Genomic DNA, 21,854 nt, shown 5'->3' on the forward strand with positions numbered 1-21,854 from the left:
TTAGTATTAGTCGGTATTTTAGGTTTCTCGTTCTTATCTATTGTATCCCAAGCCTGTGCATTTTCTGCCAACAGATCAAAATAGTCCCAGGCTTCCTCTGGTTCCTTATTCATAAATTCACCATTACACATCATTTCCACGAATTGTCTCATATTGGAGGACAAACCATCATAAAAGAAACTAATGACCCTCCAAATTTCATATCCATGATGTGGGCAAGCAAGCAGAAGGTCCTTAAATCTTTCCCAACACTGAAAAAATGTTTCTCCATCTTTTTGTGCGAAGTTCATGATATTTCTTCTAAGTGTATTTGTTTTATGTGTTGGGAAGAATTTCTTTAAAAATTCTCTTGTCATTTCTTGCCAGGTAGTTATGGTCCTAGGTCTTAAAGAATGTAACCATGACTTAGCTTTTTCCTTTAAAGAAAAAGGAAATAACTTAAGCTTCACTACCTCTTCATTGATATTATTAAATTGAAGTGTTGAACACACTTCATCAAATTCTTTTAGGTGCAAGTAGGGACTTTCGGAGTCAAGTCCATGAAACTTTGGAAGTAATTGGATTATTCCTGGTTTCATGTCAAAGGCTCCCGCAGCAGTAGGAATAACCATACAAGATGGGGTACTGATCCTAGTGGGTTGTAGATAATCACGAAGCGTTCTAATAGGTAAGTCATCTTGAAATTCATTATCTCCCTGATTACTACCATTATCTTCCATTTGAATATTTGAACTTTTATCCCTTGATTCAACTCGAAATAATCTTTTCGTTTTATCCCTTTGCCACAACCGCATATACTGACCAATTAACCAGTCGACTTTTTTTATAATTATTATTATTATTATTTATTTATTTATTTATTTTGTATATATATATATATATTTTTAGAGTTTTGGATGAGTATGAATATTACCTAAAGCTATGAATATTGACACCCTGCTACTAAAATTATTCACAATCAAACAATATCAAAGCATAGCACCCTTATTTCTAATGTTTTCCTAAAAATTTCTAGACAGCTCCTAACTGGTTTGAAGAGTACACTTAAGCCTCCAATCCGGTCTAATAACCTAGTCGACCAGGTAAGCTCTCAGGTAAGTGGAGGGGTCACGATGCGTATAGCAAAGGTCCCACTTAAAACCCACTTTCCTCGAACAGAAACTGTCTCCCTTCAATCACTTAGAGGGACAAAGCTTGCCTAGACATCGACCGGGGTCATAGAGCGAAATTGGTGCAACTTTCAGTGGTCTTCGTCCTATTGAGCTCGAATATCCTTAGGGGCCAACGTCTAGTTGATTTTAATTAGGCTTAGGATATTTATGCACTGGGATGATTTTTGGGCTAAGGACGAGTGATGAAATCCCGACCTTATCTTTTTAATGGGTTCAGCACTTAGATTATTTTATGCAAATGCTTAATACTATATGCAACAATCAAGAAGATTTTTAACATTTTATGTCATGACATTAAATTGCATTTGAATAGTTGATCAAGCAAACTAGCTATTTTTTTTTATTATTTTTTATTATTTTTTTTATTTTAATTAATATTTTTTTTTAATTTTTTAAATAAGAGTAAAATTTTAATCTAGGAAAAATAGGACTAGTATGAACAAAACAGAAAAATTAATTTAAATACTCACGGCCGGAGTTTGTTCACTCCGGAAATCCAAAAATTTGATCTTGATCTTCCTCGTTACTAGTCCCACTTTGTGTCGTTCTTGAATCTGTAAAGATTTGAAATTTCAGCTATGTTAAAAATAAAGAAAAATTGAAGAACTAGAAAGTAAAAATTGAAATTTGCAGCCTTGTTTTTGTTCGCACGTTGCAAATCCCCGGCAACGGCGCCAAAAACTTGCTACGTCTTTAATCTTGCTCTTTTTAAAAGAGAAATTAAACGTAGGATACCCCAAGTATAGGGTGTAGCAAAGTAATATTCTCGGTGAGTCCGAGATCGAATCCACAGAGATTTGACAGTGAACAAAAAAACTAAAGGCTAAATAATATTCAGATTTACAAAAATATAACTAAGGCATTAGGATTCAGCCTAGCACTTAAACATGCTTTTCTTAAAATCATCTATTAATCATAATAAAATAGATTTAGTTTTATGGGCAGCATTACAGTAATTCTATTTTAAACTATAGGGATTTCTAAGCATCTGTTATACCCGGAGAAAATAACAAATCAAAGAAAATATATAAGTTTGAAATAATTTGTTTCAATCTACTGCACCATAAATCAAATCTAAAACATTAAAATCCAATTGATGATTAAAGGAAAAACATGAAGAAAATGCTAGGCTTTTCCCTAGCCTTAGCTAAGAGAGATTTAGCTATCCATATGAGATGCAAGCATTTTTATAAAAGGGATTAGCATAGAATAAATAAAATAAAGCATAAATCCCCTTTATAGTTTTTTCTTCTTTCTTCTCTTAAGAAAACAGGGCACTCTATTTTTTCTCTCCCAATGACGCTTTCTCCCCTCCGTGGCCTGGCTGGATGGATCCGCGGCTTCTTCTCCTCTCTCGCCCGGCTGAGAAGATGGATCGGAAGAGGAGTTAAGATGTTTTTCTTGCTGGTTCCCTTGGCCTCTTCCTCCTTCGTCGCACGCTGGTCTCCTCCTCCCTTTGGTTCCACCGGATGCCTTCCTCCTTCGTCGCACGCTGGTCTCCTCCTCCCTTTGGTTCCACCGGATGCCTTCCTCCTTCCTCCACCGGATGCCGCTCAGACTTGGATGGATCCAGCCGGCTGCCCTCCCTTTACTGCTGTCTCCTCCCCTCTGCCCTCCCCTTCCGTGTGGTTGCTCCCTTTTATAAACATCTTCAGCGGTGTGGCTGGGAAGACCGAAGGACGCTGGAAGATTTTGTTGCGGACGCTTAGGAACTGGGAGCGGATGAGACGCGGGATGGAATGAAGAGCCTGTTTGCATTTGCTGGGAGGTTAAGAAACCATGCGGCTGTTTGGAAGTTGAGAAGACTTCATGGAACAAGTTGGACTTTAATTGCTGGAAATGAAATGGAGGACTCGGCTTTGAATTGAAGAGCCGGTTTGGCCTTCCTGTTCCCTTGACCTATGATGTGCCACGATGCTTGGAAGATTCACGGTCGATGGGATGAAGGAACCGTGGATGACCATTGGGAAGAAACAGGGGAGACGCTTGGAGATGATGATCGTTTGGAAGCTCCTCACGGCCGCTGGCTCGAACGGATGGAATGTGGCGACGGTTGGGAAGCTTTGAAGATGTTGGAAAATCACTTGCTTCAGCCCGTTGACGTGGATACATGGGAATTTTAGGTTAGAAACTGTTGAGTTGCCTCATCACGGACACTGGAGAATTTGTTGAGCTCGGGCTGACAGGCGTTGGGCTGAAAACCAGCATTATTGAATCTCTTGAATTACTTGCACTCAGACAAAAATAAAACATTAATTAATTAATTTTATTAATAAAGATTAACTATAATACTAATTAAGATAATATAAAAATTTTACTTTTGTACTCTCATCACTTGAGGGGCCGAAGCCACCTCGAGACTTAGAAATCCACCTAAGAGGCCGAAGCCACCTTGGAAATAATAAGTTCGGAGATAAGCATCCATCCGAACATTGAAACTTGCTCGAGGTGCCGAAGCCATCTCGAGACTTAGAAATCCGCCCGAGGGGCCGAAGCCACCTCGAAAATAATAAGTTCGAGGATAAGCATCCACCCGAACGTAGAATCCTGCTCGAGGGGTCGAAGCTACCTCGAGACTTAGAAATCCACCCGAGGGGCCGAAGCCACCTCGGAAATAATAAGTTCGGGGATAAGCATCCATCCGAACGTAAAAAACTGCTCAAAGGGCCGAAGCCACCTAAAGACTTAGAAATCTACCAAAGGGGCCGAAGCCACCTCGGGAATAATAAGTTTGGGGATAGCATCCACCCGAACGTAGAAACCTGCTCGAGGGGCCGAAGACACCTCGAGACTTAGAAATCCATCTGAGGGGCCGAAGCCAGCTCGGAAATAATAAGTTCGGGATTAAGCATCTACTTGAACGTCTTGTGGATCAGGGGCGAACTTGTAGGATCCTACGGATGGGGGTGCTCTGCCTAGGCTCCCCGTTGATGCCGCAGGGTACCCCGAGCCGAACTCAAAGGCTGACTTTGTGCATGCCCTCCACTCAGATCATGGATGAACTCGTAGAATCCTGCGGACGAGGGTGCTCTGCCTAGGCTCCCCGTTGACGTCGCAGGGCACCTCGAGCCGAGCTCAAAGGGTGACTTTGTAGATGTCCCCCACTCAGATCAGGGGCGAAGTCGTAGGATCCTGCGGACAGGGGTGCTTTGCCTAGGCTCCCTGTTGACGCTGTAGGGCACCCTGAGCCGAGCCTAAAGGGTGACTTTATAGATGCCCCCCACTCAGATCAGGGGCGAACTCATAAAATTCTGTGGACGGGGGTGTTCCGCCTAGGCTCCCCGTTGACACCGCAGGGCACCCCGAGCCGAGCATAATGGGTGACTTTGTAGATACTCCCCACTCAGATCAGGGGCGAACTCGTAGAATCCTGCGGACGGGGGTGCTCTGTCTAGGCTCTCCGTTGATATTGCAGGGCATCCCGAGCCGAGTTCAAAGGGTGACTTTTTAGATGCTCCTCAAGGCGTACGATTCGCACTGCCAGGATATTGAATGTGCGCCGAGCCTCCTAAGATACTTTAGAGACACTTCGGAAGAATTCCGGAAGATAACTTCATTAGGTTACAGCTTAAGGAAGAAAGCCCAGACTTGAAAGGGGCTAAGGTCCTCCCTTGGGGGAGTAATTTACAACCGGGGTCACCAGCCTCGGGTCGGTGAGCATGGCCTCTCCCCGGCCCCTCAGGGCCAGGGCGGCATCAACGTAAGGCTCATAGGCGAAGCATTAGTAGTGTCTGCACTAGGGCGTCCGTCATTGGGTCCGTCGAATGGTTCCGAAGTCTGCCCCTCTGGCTCCGTTCTGCTGCCTGGCCCATCGACAAATTGGCTCAGATGGCCCTGGCGGACGATCACTTCGATCCTATCATGGAGCTAATAGCAATCCTTCGTGTCATGGTCGTGGTCTCTATGGAAGCGACAGTATTTGCCCGCGCACTTTCGTGACTTGGACGGTCGCATCTTCGGAGGAGATTGGAGGTAGCCGCAACCCTCGATTTCCATGAGGATTTGGGCTCGAGAGGACGTAAGAGTAGTATACTCCTCAAAACTTCGATGGGAGAGATGTCTCTCAGATCTTTGGGGGGATCAGCTTCTCGACCAATAACACTCCTTGTGGAGTTCCACGATTTGATTCCAAAGCATTTAGATTTGTCGCCCCGCTTCCTCGACCTTCTTGTCGAGTTTGGTGATTGACAGAGCTCCAGCCGGATGAAGGATTTGGATAACCATGGCTAGGGTTTGGACTTGCTGGGCGAGTAGGTAGAAGTGCTATGGCTGGATTTGAGAGGTTTGGTCCGCAGGGACGGGTGATGCAGGAGGCAGACCTTGGAGTGAGCAGTCGGGCATTGATTCCCAGCTGCTCGATGCGTTTAGGGCTCCTTGGCTCATTATCATTGCGATCACTACTCAGGCCCTTCCTCTAGCGCCAATATGTTGTGGTTCAAATCTGGCATGAGGGTGACCATGCCGATGGAGCCGAGGGAGCCGTCGGTGTGGAGAGGGGAAGACGGGAACCACCTCCTGCGCAACGGCCGCGGACCTGCACAAAGCCTCACCGATTTTTCCGGTGAGGGCCCTCCGATGATCAAGTTAGAGTAGGCAAATTTTGGTCCAGCCAAGAGAATCTCCTAGGAATTACCTGATCGAGCTATTTATAGCCTCGGTGGAGTGGCCCAGGTGACGGAGGTGCTGTCAGCCCCCATCATAAGGGGGTATGGTTCTGAGCCGGATGGTGTGCAGCACAGCCCGTTCTTAAGAATGGTTGGGCTTTGTCCGTTACAGCAGGGTATGCCCGGAGTAGTTAAGGTGCCGTCTGACTGCTGTTGGTCGGTTATGGAGACATGACACGACAGTGTGGTGGAGTACGGCCTCGTAGGTGGGCGTAGGCCTGCACGTGGATGTGGTTGTTGGCGAGGCCGAGCTCGTTAAGTAGTTGCATCAGGCGTTTAGTGAGGCCGGCTCGGTGTAGACTGGGAGGGCTCGGTTTTCCAGTTTTTGAGGTATACTCGAGGGAGTACTCCAAGCTCGAGGGTCGGAGCATATGCGGTATATTGCTGGGGTCAGCGTCTCGAACTTGATCAGGATGGGTCGGTGTTTGCCTGGAGGCACCACGAACTTGGTCGGAGGGGTTGGCGAATGTTCGGAGTTGGTGGAGTTCGGAGGACGAGCTGGCTCTGGGCCGAAGTGAAGGTTTAGTCATTCATCGTTGGTGTTTACTGGGCCGAAACGGGGCGGCCTTTTAGTTGTGGGCTAGACGATCTGTTTTTCCCTCTATCAATTGGTATACTTGAGGTAATGCAATGGTTTGATCCATATGATCGCTTGGTGGTTGATAATAGTATGACATGTGTCAGCCCATCAGATTAGGAGTTTGATAGGATGTACCTCTTCCAGTTTATTTGAGCTGTTGGGAGCTATATATAAGGTAAGTAGGCTTCGGTGTCTTTGTCTCATTTCCAAATTTGTGGGGTCTCGCTTGGGTCATCTATTCTGTTCTTAGCTCAGTTCTTCTGTCCTTTTGTTATTAGGTTGTTAGTAGGTACTTCCTTTTCCCAACCTTTTTCCATTTTTCATAGGTTGTAAATCATAGATCATAATGAGTGGCTTATCCATTAGCAAGTTGTCTAGCTCTAGTTCTAGGTTAGATTGCTTGGGCTTGTCCTCTTCAAGTTTTAAGACAGCTGAATTCGTCATCCCATATGGTCCTAGTGCCACAGAGAGCACCTTAGATCAAATTGATTTAAATAAGATTAGAAGGTCATACTTCATTCCTCCTAGCCCTAGGGCTATTTGGGCTCGATGGGAAGGCCTCTAGTCATCTTCCTACTCCGCTATGCTTATACAAGGAGACTCTGAAAGTAGGGCTAAGATTTTCTCTGCACCCCTTAATAGCTCACTCCTAGATTAGTACCAGTTGGTATCAACCCAGCTAGTCCTCAACTCTTGGAGGATCATAGTTGGGCTCCTTTCTTTTTCTACTTTGCATAGTGTCTAGCCCACCACTAAGCTCTTTAGAGCTCTTTACATCCTAAAGGAGTACCCCTCTGAGCATGACTGGAAAGGAGTATTAACTGATAAACAATGGTCCTTCCTGAATTCATGACTGGAAAGGTCACTATTTCTTCATGTTGTCTGAGCGGCCATGGTGCTTCAACATGGTATGAGGGCTGCCTGGGAAGTCTCTGAATCAATCCCTTAGTTTATCTAAGGTAAGTAGAAGGCACTAGCTGATTTGTGCCAAGCTAAGGTTCCTTTTGTGTAGGAACTTCTAGCCGAACAGATGCTAGTGAATGCAAATTTGAATCTAGCTAGACCTAAGGGTAATCACCTTTTTCTTGTATTGTTATTATACGAGCTATAATCAGTTTGAGCTATCTAATTGAAGAATATTTTTTTTTGCGAACTTGCAGTTCGAAGAAGGCCATCAATAGAAAGATGCCTAGAGAGAGCAATAAGTTGGCTGCCCCAATAAAGAGGAGCCACCCAACTTTGACCTCCCACTGGGTCCGAGCTGGAGCTGACATTGAAGCTCCTCGGATTGAGCAGTATCCCAAGATGGAGATTTTACCTTCCTCCCCAAAGCCCAACGCTCAAAGGGCTAAAATATACATCCCATAGTAGTCAGTCAAAGTCACCAATAGTGGGATGAGGGATTCCCAGGTCGCTTAGGTGCTTGCTCATGTTGTCTTACTCTCGAGTGATAGGGCCGACCTATCCCAATACCTGATCGAGGCCCTATTTTGCTCTGCCTTCAAAGTGGCCACGAAGATAAGCATATGATATATAACAATTGTAGAATTTTGTGCTTAGCTCAATTTGATCTGGTTTTATGTTGCCTGCAGAACTTCAGCCTATGGATGCTTGTCGCTGAGTACCAAAGGATTTTTAGCTTAGAGCTTGATCAACTGCAGCTAGCGAATACTGAGTTACAGAAGGAGAAGAAGCTGGCTGACTAGAATATTACTCCTCTTGAGGCCAAGCTCCATGCTGCTAAGGGTTCGCTGCCTGTGGCTGACCAAAGGGACATAGTGGCCGAGTAGAGGGCTGTAAAGACCGAAGGGGGAGCTGTTGGGGCAGTTGAAGAATACAAGGCCTTGAAAAGCTTCAAAGAGGAGCTAAACTTGTATGCCAAGAACTCATACTTAGCACAGTTCAAAGACTGTAAGGAGTAGGTTGAGAGGCTCTTTTCCTAGATCGATCTAAGCACCCTCGACCCATGCACTGAATGTTAGATGTATGCCCTAGAAGCCAATCTGGCTGATACATTGTTAATTCTAGGACATAATTTTGTACTTGACTATTTATTATTGAATAAATAAAAGGCATCTTTTTCATTCATATTGTTTATGTGTCTATGAATCGTCCAAGAATTAATAAGATGATGATGCATATTCTTAAGAGTTAAGAATTTAAGCCATGCATCATTGGTGATTAATTTTTGAATGCTCATGATCAATGGATCATCACGAGGACGGTGATTGATCCGATGAGATCAATGCACACATTGCTTTTCTTATGGATGGACGAGACTCGAGTCCATGGTGTGGCGACACTGAAGTAATAGTGCAGGTGCTTGTTAAGAATAAGGGTACTGAGCGTGACCAAGACAAGAAGTCACTTGGATATCTATCCACTCGTCAGTGACTTGCTTGATGTTGCAGTAGTGTGACTAGTCCTTTAAACTGCGGTGCTTCGGCTACTCACAGTGAGGTTATTGTAGTTTGACTGCACGTATACATGGTCTCTAGAGATACGGGTCCATACAGTGTAGATTGGCTGCAATAGGTTCACTGTAGGAGTAGAGTTTGCACCTATATGGAATCTATCAACCTTGGTAGATAAGGAGAGATCCTATGTGATTTATAAGACTGAGTTCGTAAGACCTCGGCCGGGGCAGTATGCATAGTGGAGAAAGAGTTTTCCACTCTCGAACTTAAGTCGAATAAATCTTGACATATGACAGACGATGGGGTTTAACGAGTTGTCCATGACCTTCGTCCTGTAGGGATTCACGATAATAGGACTGTATCATACTATAACTGCACCTAGAGGTTCATCATTCCATTCTACTGGGTGGCCACTACATGCTGCTAGGTGTCACTGGTGGATGGTGAGACTCACAAGGAATATCTCGATGATCGATAAATCCTAATGAGTTGAGTTGGAATCGTTCCAACCCGTTGAAAGGAGTTTTCAATGATATTATGATAGAGATCGCAATATATCTCACTACCAGTCAGAATAGAACCTATGGGCTCACACACACTAGAGGTATTAACCGATCCGATGGTTGAAAAGTGATTATGAATCACAAGTAATCAATTCTATTGATAATCAGTAGAAGAAGGAACAATGGAAATTGATTAATTGGACTTAAAACACGAATCCTACTTGGAGTAGGATTTCTGGAGTCCTAGTTGGATTAGGACTGGAAATCCTACTTGGACTGGGACTAGGAGTCCTACTTAGAATAGGATTCCTACAATCCTAATTAGATTAGGATTTTGAATTCAATATGGATTCCTACTTAGAATAGGATTCCTAGAAGTCCTAATTAGATTAGGACTTCGGATTCAAAGTCGAGTCCTAATTGGATTACGACTAAAATTAAATAAGTCCTAATTGGATTAGGATTTCTTAAGTCCTAATTAATTATTAATCTAAAGAATTAACAAGACTCCTGATTGGATTAGGATTGAAGAGTTCAATTGAGTCATAATTGATTTGAGTTCTAATTGGATTAGGACTTACCTAGATTAAACCCAATTGGTTCAAACTTGGACTAAGCCTAATTAGATTAGGACTTAGCCACATTAGGGCCTCCCAATCCTTACTTAATGAGGACTAGGGCAACACAAAAGGGAGGGGCTCACACCCCTCCCCTGTCTCTTGGTTGGTGCGGCAACACAAGAGGGGCCGGCGCCCCTCTTGGAAAATTGTAAGGAGCTCCTAATTAGTAGGAGTTCCACACGCCATAAAAGGGATGCAAGGGGGCAGCACCTAGGGCATGAGAATCCTCTTCCCTCTCCAGCCGTGAGCCCCCTTCGTTCTCTTGGTTTTGAGCCGCAAGCAAGGGAAAAGAAAAGAAAGGTGTTGGCGGCCCTCCCCCTCCTCCCTTCCTTCTTCCAACGTAGGGAAAAGAAAAGGCTGCAAGTAGCCTTTGGTTCTTCTCCTTAGAGCCTTCTTCTTCTTCCTCCTCCCAAGCACAATCAAGGGTTGATTGAAAGGGAGGAAATCAGCTATCCAAAGTTGTCTCTGCAAGGGAGCTAGCACCCTGGGGAGACAAGAAAGCTTTGATCGGTTCTTTGCTTCGTGTGGATACCCGTAGAGGCCGGACGCTTGTGCGGCTTTAAGCGAGCCTTCTTCCAAAATCACGATCATCAGTTTGTGGTGATCATCTACCCACACAAAGTGAAGATCTAATCTTCATAATTATTTTAAAATTTTTTAATTCTAATCTATCTACGAACGGTTTCTAAATAACATTCATATGATGAACGTCGATCCCGCTTATGCCTCTTCCGCTGCCATCTGAAATTTTTTTAATTTTCTGCGGCATGGGCGGGTTCCCAACAGTGATATCAGAGCTTAGGCTTCATAGATTAAGGTTAGAATTAATTATTAACGGGCATGATAGATCTGAAATTTAAAAGGATATGTATGCTGAAATTTTCTGCATGCAGAATTTTTCAGTGTTGCTGATTTTTGCATGCTGATTTTTATGTGATAAATTGATGATTCTAATTGCATTGTTAATGGGACTACAAAGTTTAGAATCATGTTTAGCATGATCAGCAACCCATGTCATAAGATGATCAATTAGATTTCAGATCTGAAAATTATAATTGTTGCATGAGGTGATGATCATAGGATTCAAACCCTTTTGGTATTAAATATAAAGACCTGCGATGTGATCTGTAATGTCATGTAATTTTTCAGATGCTTGCATGCATCTTATTTGATGTTTTGAGAGGCCTGCGTGCCTCCTAAAAGGGATGTAATATATTATTATATATTTAGTTGTATTTCTGTGATGTGATGTACGTCAACGATCAAGTCGAAGACAGTGCATGAGATGAACGGCGATCTGAGCGGTTGATGACGATTGGATCAAGAGTTGATCAGGGATCGAATCAAGGAGGCTCGGGGCCAATTCATGAGTTGAAGACCAACTGATCGATTGATGTGCATGTGCTTGTAATATGACCTAATTATAATCCATGATCATCACCTATTTAAAATTTAGCTTTTATTTATTGCTGCAATTATAACTGCTTGTGATGTGCTATTTGCATGTGATGCGAATGTGAGTGGGGTAGATAGGTTTACATATGATGCAAACTATTAGACCAATCCCAATGAGACCTAAACTAAAACCTCCTTAATTAAGTCGTGAGTGAACCAACATGAGCGAGTCATATTAGATTAATTGATCTAATTGGTGTCTAGGAAAGCATGAAAGGTGGTTACTTAATTAGGACCTTACTCTCTGAGTAAGAGGAGCCTCCCACCTGCTTACCTAGCCAATTGTTCGATTACCTCTTATGAAGAGCTCAAGTTGCAAACACTAAGACCTGATTAACCGATATTAAGTCCATAGGTCTTCCACCGTAGTAGAGCTATTAAGGTCTTTCTGATGTTGACTTGTCTCGGCTGGACACAGTGGACAAGTTGCATCGGGGGGCTGGACCTCTCTATAGACATGTGATGTTGTAGGGATAAAGATGGGGTTGGGCACTAATAACTGTTAGGTGAGGACCCAATGACAATTTTATTTCTATGGTTATACGGTAGGTCTGACTTAACTAAGGAATGGGACCAATAACTGTTAGGTGAGGTCTTCATGACTTAGAGATCAAGTAGCACTGCAACATGCTTGAGAAGCATTGTACAAGAGTTGTACACTCATCTATTTATGTGTCACCAATAATTGTTAGGTGAGGTGGCATGTAAATCGGTGGGACCGCAGTACCCACTAGAAACTCTAGTTGTGTAGGATTTCCGTTTTCTTACCAGGAGAGTGTGAGGAATTCGAGAAAATAGTGGGAGGTACACTTGTTCTAAAAGACCCTAGAATAAATTAGGATCAAGTACAAAAGTCTAACTAGAATCTTTACTCTCTGCAGATCATAATGTTAGCCTCAAATCCTTTGATCCGTATTCTTGAGACCAACCGATTGACCGGTACCAATTATAAAGACTGGCTTAGAAATCTTAAAATTTTTTCTGAGTTGCGAGAAAATAGGCTATATACTCGACATTGATATCCCCACATTACCAGCACATCCGACTGTTGATCAGCGTGCGACGCATGAAAAATGGACAGACGATAACATTAGGGTCAAGTGCTATATCAAGGCATTTATGTCCAAAGAACTCCAATGCCAGCATGAGAATATGAAGACTGCTAGGGACATACTTGCACACCTGCAAGAGTTGTATGGTGAGCAGAGTCGCACAGCTCGTTTTGTAGTGTCCAAGAGGCTCTTCAAAGCAAAGATGCGCGAGGGGCAGTTTGTCCATGATCACGGTCTGACTATAATCAAGGACCTTGAGGAGCTTGAGAAGCTCGGTATGAACATGCACAAGGAATTGCAAGTAGATCTGATCCTTCAATCCCTTCCTGATTCATTTGGACAGTTTATAGTAAACTACCACATGAATAAGATTGAATGCACTAAGACTGAACTGTTAAACATGTTGGTAACTGCTGAGAAAGCCTTGAAAGGTTCAAGGGGCAATGTCCTAGCTGCTGAGTTGACTTCTGGTTCCAAGAGAAAGTCTACTTGGAAGAAAAAGAAGCCTGCAAAGAAGCAGAAGAAAGACAAGAAGCCAAAGAAGGAAGTTCAAAAGAAAAAGGCTAATAACAAAGGAAAATGTTTTCACTGCAATATCGATGGCCACTGGAAGAGGTGTCCTTCATACCTCGAGAGCCTGAAGAATAAGAAGACAGACACACCTTCAAAAGGTATGTTAGACTTGCTCGTGATTGAAACTAACCTTACGGTTTCCTCTACTTCTAGTTGGGTTATAGATTCTGGTTCTAGTGCTCACTTGTGCACTACTATGCAGGGTCTAAAGGAAAGTAGAAGGCTGGCGGAAGGTGCGGTAACCCTTCGGGTTGGCAACGGGGCAAAAGTTGCTGCTGTGGCTGTGGGCACCTACCCTCTGCGACTACCGTCTGATTTTAGTTTATTACTTAGAGACTGCTATTATGTACCTGCTGTTAGCAGAAATTTAATTTCTGTTTCATATCTAGCATAGGAAGGTCATGTTTTTACATTTGACAAAGACTGCTGTTCTATTTATTTCAGAAATAAAATAGTCACACGTGGTTTTATGATTGACAGTCTCTATCATTTGCATATGGATGTATCTATAAATGTGTCTGAGCAAGAAGTGAGTGTCAAAGGATCCAAGAGATCCAGGGATGAGATAAACCAAAAGTATTTGTGGCACCTCAGGCTTGGCTATATTGGAGAAGATAGAATGAACAAAATGGATAAAGATGGGCTTCTCGGCTCATTGACTTCCGAGTCATATCTAGTTTGCGAGTCTTGTCTTCATGGAAAAATGGCTAGATTGCCCTTTGTAGGACATGGGGAGAGGACCACTGAAATACTTACCCTGGTACACACAGATGTGTCTGGCCCATTCGATGTGCAAGTCAGGGGACGTTATTCGTACTTCATTACCTTTATCGATGATTATTCGCCGTATGTGTATGTGTATCTTATGAGACACAAATCTGAATCTTTTGAAAAGTTCAAAGAGTTCAGAAATGAAGTAGAAAAACAAACTGAAAAACTCCTTAAGGGTCTTCGATCAGATCGAGGAGGAGAATACCTTAGTGAAAAATTCCGGAACTATCTCAAAGAGAATGGCATAGTCTCACAATGGACTTCTCCGGGTACATCTCAACTCAACGGGGTGTCAGAGAGGAGAAATCGGACTCTATTGGATATGGTCCAGTCCATGATGAGCTTCACTGATTTACCTATGTTTCTTTGGGGAGATGCCTTACTTACCATAGTATATCTACTAAATAGAGTTCCCTCTAAATCCGTTCATACCACACCGTATGAGATATGGCATGGTAATAAACCAAGTCTTGGTCATCTCAAGATTTAGAAATGTCCGGCCCACATCAAGCGACTATAGGCGGACAAACTAGAGGCTAGGACCATAAGTGCTCGTTTTATAGGATATCCTAAAGAGTCATTAGGATATAATTTTTACGTCTTGGAGGATCACAATGTATTTGTGAGCCGACATGCCATCTTCTTGAAAAAACAGTTTATCCTTGATAGAGGCAGTGGGAGGAAAATTGAGCTTGAAGAGATGCACTGCGTCTGGCTGAAGACGTTAAACTTAGCGCTTGTTGGGAGGCAACCCAATTCTCGTAGGTTATTTTTGCATATTTTCTTGTCGCATTTTTTTTTAACAGGATCCCTCATATTACTGATGCAACTACGGTACAATGCTTCTATCCTCCATATATGCATCATATTTTCATCCATAATAAAATAAAAAAATAAATAATAATATAATATTCAAAAAAAACATTGAGGACAATGTCTGATCTAGGTTTGGGGGTATAGGAATTCGAATTTTTGAAATTTTTGAAGAAATTTTTATTTTTGAAGAAATTTTTCGCATTTTCACATTTTTAAGTGAATTTCAAAAAAAAAAGTGAATTTAAAAAAAAAAACCTAATTTCTATGCTTTAGTGCTGAAATGATAATCACACAAAGTATATAAAATCTAATAAGCTCAATAACTAGTCAGGAGTAAGTCAATTTGAGTTCTTTTTATTAAATATTCTTTTAGCAAGTTGTAAGATAATTTTTACTTTGGAATTTCACAACACACATGGCCTGCACTTCTAAGGATTAGGTTCAACATTATGTTGCTAAGTCTAGTAGCAACCTTGAGTCCTGATGAATCATTCCTATCTAATTCACTATTATCCCATATTTATTGTTAAAAAAAAAAATGAATTTAGTCAGGTACATCGAAAAGGGCTATCTATCGTCAAAGGTCAGCGGGCTTGTAATGAGGAACCTGAGCATAGGTTCGTAGGGGAGTCTTGATGCCTAACACCTTATGCCATCTGGTGTGGGAGTGTTGACTGAATGCTCGTTACATGGAGGAATCATTACAAGAGTAAAAGTGCGTAATAAATATAAAATAAAAAAAATAATAAAAAATAAAAAAATAAAAAAAAATAATAAAAAAAAGAAAAAGAAAAGGAGAAAATAATATTGACCTTGAAAAAGACGATAGTGTGAAAGCCGTCGTTGTAAAAATTCGAGTAAACTGGAATATTACAGATAAAGCCCATGAGGTATTAAAGTAAACATCCACAACTCTCGAAATCCTGCAAGGTAGGATGATTTTGAATCAGTGATTAGGTCATATTTGACCAATTCTTGGAAACTACCAGCTTTAGCAGTATTTTGGAGATCTAAAGCCTTAGCTTGTGTATGGTCCATATATCACCAAGCACCCAAGTATAAATAAGTCTTACAACTTCCTAACGGAAACTTAATGACTTCAACTTAAGTTGCATACTGACTTAGGATTCGGACTGACTTAGTAATTAAAACTTTGTGTGCTTTTGAAATTTTTAGCATTAATGCATTTGAAAATAGATTTTATAAAATAATAAACTCTTTGAGTAGAGACAAATAGTTTGTGGGTATCTGAGCCGGAAACCCTCACGAGACAAAACTCGTCCACTAGGGCCACCTAGGGGTTTAAAGCCTTATTGCATACGGTAAATGCAATCGCGATTCCTGCGAAAGTGAGTTAGTTTTTTATTTTATTTTGCTTGAGGACTAGCAAAATGTAGGTTGGGGGGTGTGATAAGTGCTAAATAATGCATAAATTAATATCTTATTCATAGCACTTATCATTATTTTAATTCACATATTTTAAATATTTAACTAAAAAAATTGTGTTACCTTCATCATTGCAAAATTAAAGGTAATTAGTGTTTTACTTATTTATTTACTGGTCAAAATTAATGTGTGCAGGTCGAATCGAACTAATTGGGATGATGTCTAAACTAATGTGTGCAGGTCACGTTTACAGCTGAACCCATGTCCACGTCACCCTTTAAATGCTTAGAGAACAAGCTTCCACGTCATCCCTTTCCTCCCCTGTTTTAAGCTTCAAAATAGAGTCTAGTTTTCCAACGTCCCGAGTTCATCTCGCGTCCGCGACTGTTCCAGCGTCAACCTCCCGAGTCTATCCACAGCTCCCGTATTCCTTGTATCCGCAAGAAATCTCCCAGCGCATCAAATCCCCTTCTTCCCATTCAGCTCACGAATCCAAGCCTTATCCAAAGATCCCCTGCTCCCCAGCTTCCTCAGCTTCATCCTCCCGTGACCCGCGTTCAAAGCCTCAGCATCCATCTTCAAATCCCATCTTCCCCGTGATCCACGAACCAAATCCAACTCCCCTGTTCCACGACATTCAACCAGAACCGAGTCCATTCCGTGTTCATCTTCCACGACAGCTACTCCCAGATTTCATCTGCATCACCCAAGATCTCTTCCCATTCCGTGAGCATCCAAAGATCTTGTTCTCAACCGAATCAAGTTCATCCATATCATTCCCTCAAAACAGAACTCGTCTTCCGAATGAGATCAAATCCCAGCTCATAGCCGGATGAAAGCTTATCCCGTGATCCTTCTCTTCCGGATTCATTTCATCCATATCCACGCTCACAAATCCAGCCATCTTCTAGATTAATCCCGTGTCCCATAACAAAACCGAAACATCCCCTGTTCTCCGTCATCTCCTCCACGTTGATCCTCCCAACGTCTCTCCCAACGAATCTCCCAGCATCTCAATATTCCTTCTAACCGCATAAACCCAGCGTCCCAGCTTCAACCGTTTCATCCACGATGTTGTTCCATCATGATCCCGTAGCTAGCCCGGATTGGTTCCATTCCCACGGATCATTCATTTCCAGATTTCCTCCCAGCCGCAACCAGCTATCTCTCAGCCAAATCCCCTGCATTTCGACCCGGATAAGCTTCATCTCCCAGCCGTTCGTAAAGTCTCCCCTGCTCTGAGTGGATCAACATCCCAAAACAGAGTTCGTTCCCAGCCGTTACATCTTCCCCAACTTCCAAATCCGAACCAGTTCATCTCCCCTGTTTCCGAATCACATCTCCCAGCTCACGCGTTTGTTCCCAGCAACCCGAGCTTCACGGATCAACCTCATCCGCAAGAGCTTCAACAGCATCATTCCTCTGCTTCGGAATCAAATCCCAGCTCCACGGTTCCACCAAACCAACCATTTCCCAGGATCTTCCTTCTCCCGTTCCCTCCTCCCACAAAATCCCAACCAACACCACAAACCCGTTCGCAAATCAAGCATCCTACTCCGTGTCTTCATTTCCAAAGCTTCAACGAACCAACTGCATCCGCATTCATCCCGGGATATGCTCAACATCATCACCTTCTTCCGCGTCGTCCCCGATCCCAACAGCATACCAACCTCCAGATCGGCTCCAATCTTTATCCCGCGTCGTCCAAATCATCTACGCACATGTCAGCCGTTCATCTACCCTTATCTCTTCATTCGGGAAGGCTATAAAAGGAGGAGGAGACGGATCCCATGGATCGATCAATCTCTTCTGGGGAGTTCCACAAGAAACAGAGGAGGGAGAGAATATTTTGGGAATGACTTCCCATGTATATAAAAAAATAAGAATGAAGTGCTGAGGGAGGAAGAAAGGAAGCTGATCATGATGCAAATGGGAGCCCGCTGCTGTGCTGCTGCTGCCGCCCACAACTTCATGGAAGGCTGATTTCTTCTCCAGGGCCGGATGTAGCCCTAACAAAGGGCCAAGGGTTTTTATATTTTTAATTTCTATTCTTGGAGTTGTATAAACCTTATTCTGCTTCTAATGAATATTTTTTTTTCTCTCATATTTAATTTCTGTGATTTTAAATATGATGTTTATACAACTGCTCTTCATGATCATTGAAGTAAAAATAAGATAGTTCATGCTTAAGGAAGATGCGATGTGCTACCACCTTAGATTAGGGTAGACATTTCATGCTAAACTAAAGATGGATTATGCCTAAATTACTTCTGTGAAATTTTATTCGAATGCTTTTTAGGCTTGTAGCCAATTTGCATGTTAATCCAAGAATAAATTAAAATATAAATAACCCTTGTTTCGATGTTAGTAGTGAATTTCTTGCCCTAGGTTCTCCCAACTGATATCCTTTTAATTGCATTTTATTTCATTAAATTGCTTAGTTTAATAGTCTTCACAAATTCATCCTTTTTAAATATTTTTATTTTTAAGAAAAACAATTATACCCCAATCCCTATGGATCGATACCCGTAATCACTATCCTACCAGATACGTGCTATTGCGTGGTCTTTAAAGTTGACTATCAATAGGGAACACATAGAGAATCCCGAAACCTACAATGAGGCAATATCAGATATCGATTCCGAGAAATGGTTGGAAGCTATGAAGTCAGAGTTAGACTCTATGCATTCCAACCAAGTCTGGACCTTAGTAGATCCACCGGAAGGTATTGTACCTATTGGATGCAAGTGGATCTACAAAAGAAAGATAGGTTCGGATGGAAAGATAGAGACCTATAAAGCAAGGCTAGTGGCGAAAGGGTATAGTCAGCGCGAAGGCATTGATTATCAGGAAACCTTTTCACCTGTAGCCATGCTGAAATCCATCCGAACATTGCTTGCCATTGCAGCATTTCATGATTATGAAATTTGGCAGATGGATGTGAAAACAGCTTTCCTGAATGGATATCTTGATAAAAATATCTATATAGAGCAGCCTTTGGGTTTCACTTCCAGTGATGGAGATCACAAGGTCTGCAAGCTGCAAAGGTCCATTTATGAACTAAAGCAAGCATCTCGGAGTTGGAATACTCGTTTCGATTATGCAATCAAAATGTTTGATTTCATCAAGAACGAAAAGGAACCGTGTGTCTATAAGAAGGTTAGTGGGAGTGCTGTCGTATTTCTCATATTATACGTGGACGACATTCTCTTGATAGGGAATGATATTCCCATGCTAACCTCGGTCAAGGTCTGGTTGTCAAAAGAATTCTTCATGAAAGACCTTGGGGAAGCATCCTATATTTTAGGGATAAAGGTCTATAGAGATAACTCTAAAAGGATGCTTGGCCTATCACAGAAGATATACATAGAGGAAGTGCTGAAAAGGTTCAGCATGGAAAACTCTAAAATGGGTCTCTTACCCCTAAGGCATGGAATTCATCTCTCCAAGAAGATGTGCCCCAACACATCTGAAGAGATTCAACGCATGAGCAAGACCCTTATGCATCGGCAATAGGGAGCCTCATGTATGCCATGCTGTGTACACGACCTGATATAGCCCTTGCTGTGAGTGTCACTAGCCCTTGCTGTGAGTGTCATTAGCAGATATCAGTCGAATCTAGGTAAAGAGCACTGGACAACTGTGAAGAATATTCTTAAGTACTTAAAAGAAACTAAAAATTTATTCTTGGTCTTTGGAGGAACATCAGAGTTAAAGGTAGAAGGGTACACAGATTCAGACTTCATGACTGATATCGATGATAGAAAGTCAACATCTGGATATGTGTTCTTGTGCAATGGTGGTACGGTGAATTGGAAAAGTTCTAAACAGCTGATCATTACTGATTCTACTATGGAAGCTGAATACATCGCCGCCTCTGAAGCTGCTAAGGAAGGCTTCTGGTTCAAGAAATTCATTGCGGAATTGGATGTAATATCATCAGATGTCATAACACTCTACTGTGATAATAATGGCGCCATAGCTCTAGCTAAGGAGCCAAGGTCTTATCATAAGTCCAAGCATATAGAGCGGCGCTTCCACCTCATACGCGACTATGTTGAAAAGAAGTATGTCGAGGTGCAGAAAGTAGACTCCGCGGACAACGTGGTAGACCTGTTCACTAAGCAGCTGAGTCAGCAAAAGACTGAAGCTCACTTTGAGAAGATGAAACTAAGATATATGACTGATTGGCTTTAGTGCAAGTGGGAGATTGTTAGATGTACGCCCTAGAAGTCAATCTGGCTGACACATTGTTAATTCTAGGACATAATTTTGTACTTGACTATTTATTATTGAATAAATAAAAAGCATCTTTTTCATTCATATTGTTTATGTGTCTATGAATCGTCCAAGAATTAATAAGATGATGATGCATATTCTTAAGAGTTAAGAATTTGAGCCATGCATCATTGGTGATTAATTTCTGAATGCTCCTGATCAATGGATCATCACGAGGATGGTGATCGATCCGATGAGATCAGTGCACACATTGCTTTCCTTATGGATGGATGAGACTCGAGTCCACGGTGTGGCGACACTGAAGTAATAGTGCAAGTGCTTGTTAAGAACAAGGGTACTCAGCGTGACCAAGGCAAGAAGTCACTTGGATATCTATCCACTCTTCAGTGACTTGCTTGATGTTGCAGTAGTGTGACTTGTCCTTTGACCTGCGGTGCTTCGGCTACTCACAGTGAGGTTATTGTAGTTTGACTGCACGTATATATGGTCTCTAGACATACGGGTCCATGCAGTGTAAATTGGCTCCAATAGGTTCAATGTAGGAGTAGGGTTTGCATCTACATGGAATCTATCGACCTTGGTAGATAAGGAGAGATCCTATGTAATTTATAACACTGAGTTCATAAGACCTCGACCAGAGCAGTATGCATAGTGGAGAAAGAGTTTTCCACTCTCGAACTTAAGTCGAATAAATCTTGACATATGACAGACGATGGGGTTTGACGAGTTGTCCATGACCTCCGTCCTGTAGAGATCCACGATAATAGGACTGTATCATACTATAACTGCACCTAGAGGTTCATCATTTCATTCTGTTGGGTGGCCATTACATGCTGCTAGGTGTCACTGGTGGATGGTGAGACTTACAGGAAATATCTCGATGATCGATAAACCCTAATGAGTTGAGTTGGAATCGTTCCAACCCGTTGAAAGGAGTTTTCAATGATATTGTGATAGAGATCGCAATATATCTCACTACTAGTCAGAATAGAACCTATGGGGTCACACACACTAGAGGTATTGACCGATCTGATGGTTGAAAAATGATTATGAATCACGAGTAATCAATTCGATTGATAATCAGTAGAAGAAGGAACAATGAAAATTGATTAATTGGACTTAAAACACGAATCCTACTTGGAGTAGGATTCCTGGAGTCCTAGTTGGATTAGGACTGGGAATCCTACTTGGACTAGGACTGGGAGTCCTACTTAGAATAGGATTCCTACAATCCTAATTAGATTAGGTTTTTGAATTCAATATGGATTCCTACTTAGAATAGGATTTCTATAAGTCCTAATTAGATTAGGACTTCGGATTCAAAGTCGAGTCCTAATTGGATTAGGATTAAAATTAAATAAGTCCTAATTGGATTAGGATTTCTTAAGTCCTAATTAATTATTAATCTAAAGAATTAACAAGACTCCTGATTGGATTAGGATTGAAGAGTTCAATTGAGTCATAATTGATTTGAGTTCTAATTGGATTAGGACTTACCTAGATTAAACCCAATTGGTTCAAACTTGGACTAAGCCTAATTAGATTAGGACTTAGCCACATTAGGGCCTCCCAATCCTTACTTAATGAGGACTAGGGCAACACAAAA

General features: G+C 42.1%; 1 non-coding gene across 1 annotated transcript; it reads left to right on the top strand.

The window, feature by feature from the left end:
• Window positions 1-201: 201 nt before the first annotated feature.
• Window positions 202-308, top strand: LOC120106030. Its single transcript, XR_005508263.1, has one exon. It is a non-coding gene; the product is annotated as a small nucleolar RNA R71 (small nucleolar RNA).
• Window positions 309-21,854: the final 21,546 nt, after the last annotated feature.

This window comes from Phoenix dactylifera, unplaced genomic scaffold (assembly GCF_009389715.1).
Source record: "Phoenix dactylifera cultivar Barhee BC4 unplaced genomic scaffold, palm_55x_up_171113_PBpolish2nd_filt_p 000434F, whole genome shotgun sequence".
Lineage (NCBI taxonomy): Eukaryota > Viridiplantae > Streptophyta > Magnoliopsida > Arecales > Arecaceae > Phoenix > Phoenix dactylifera.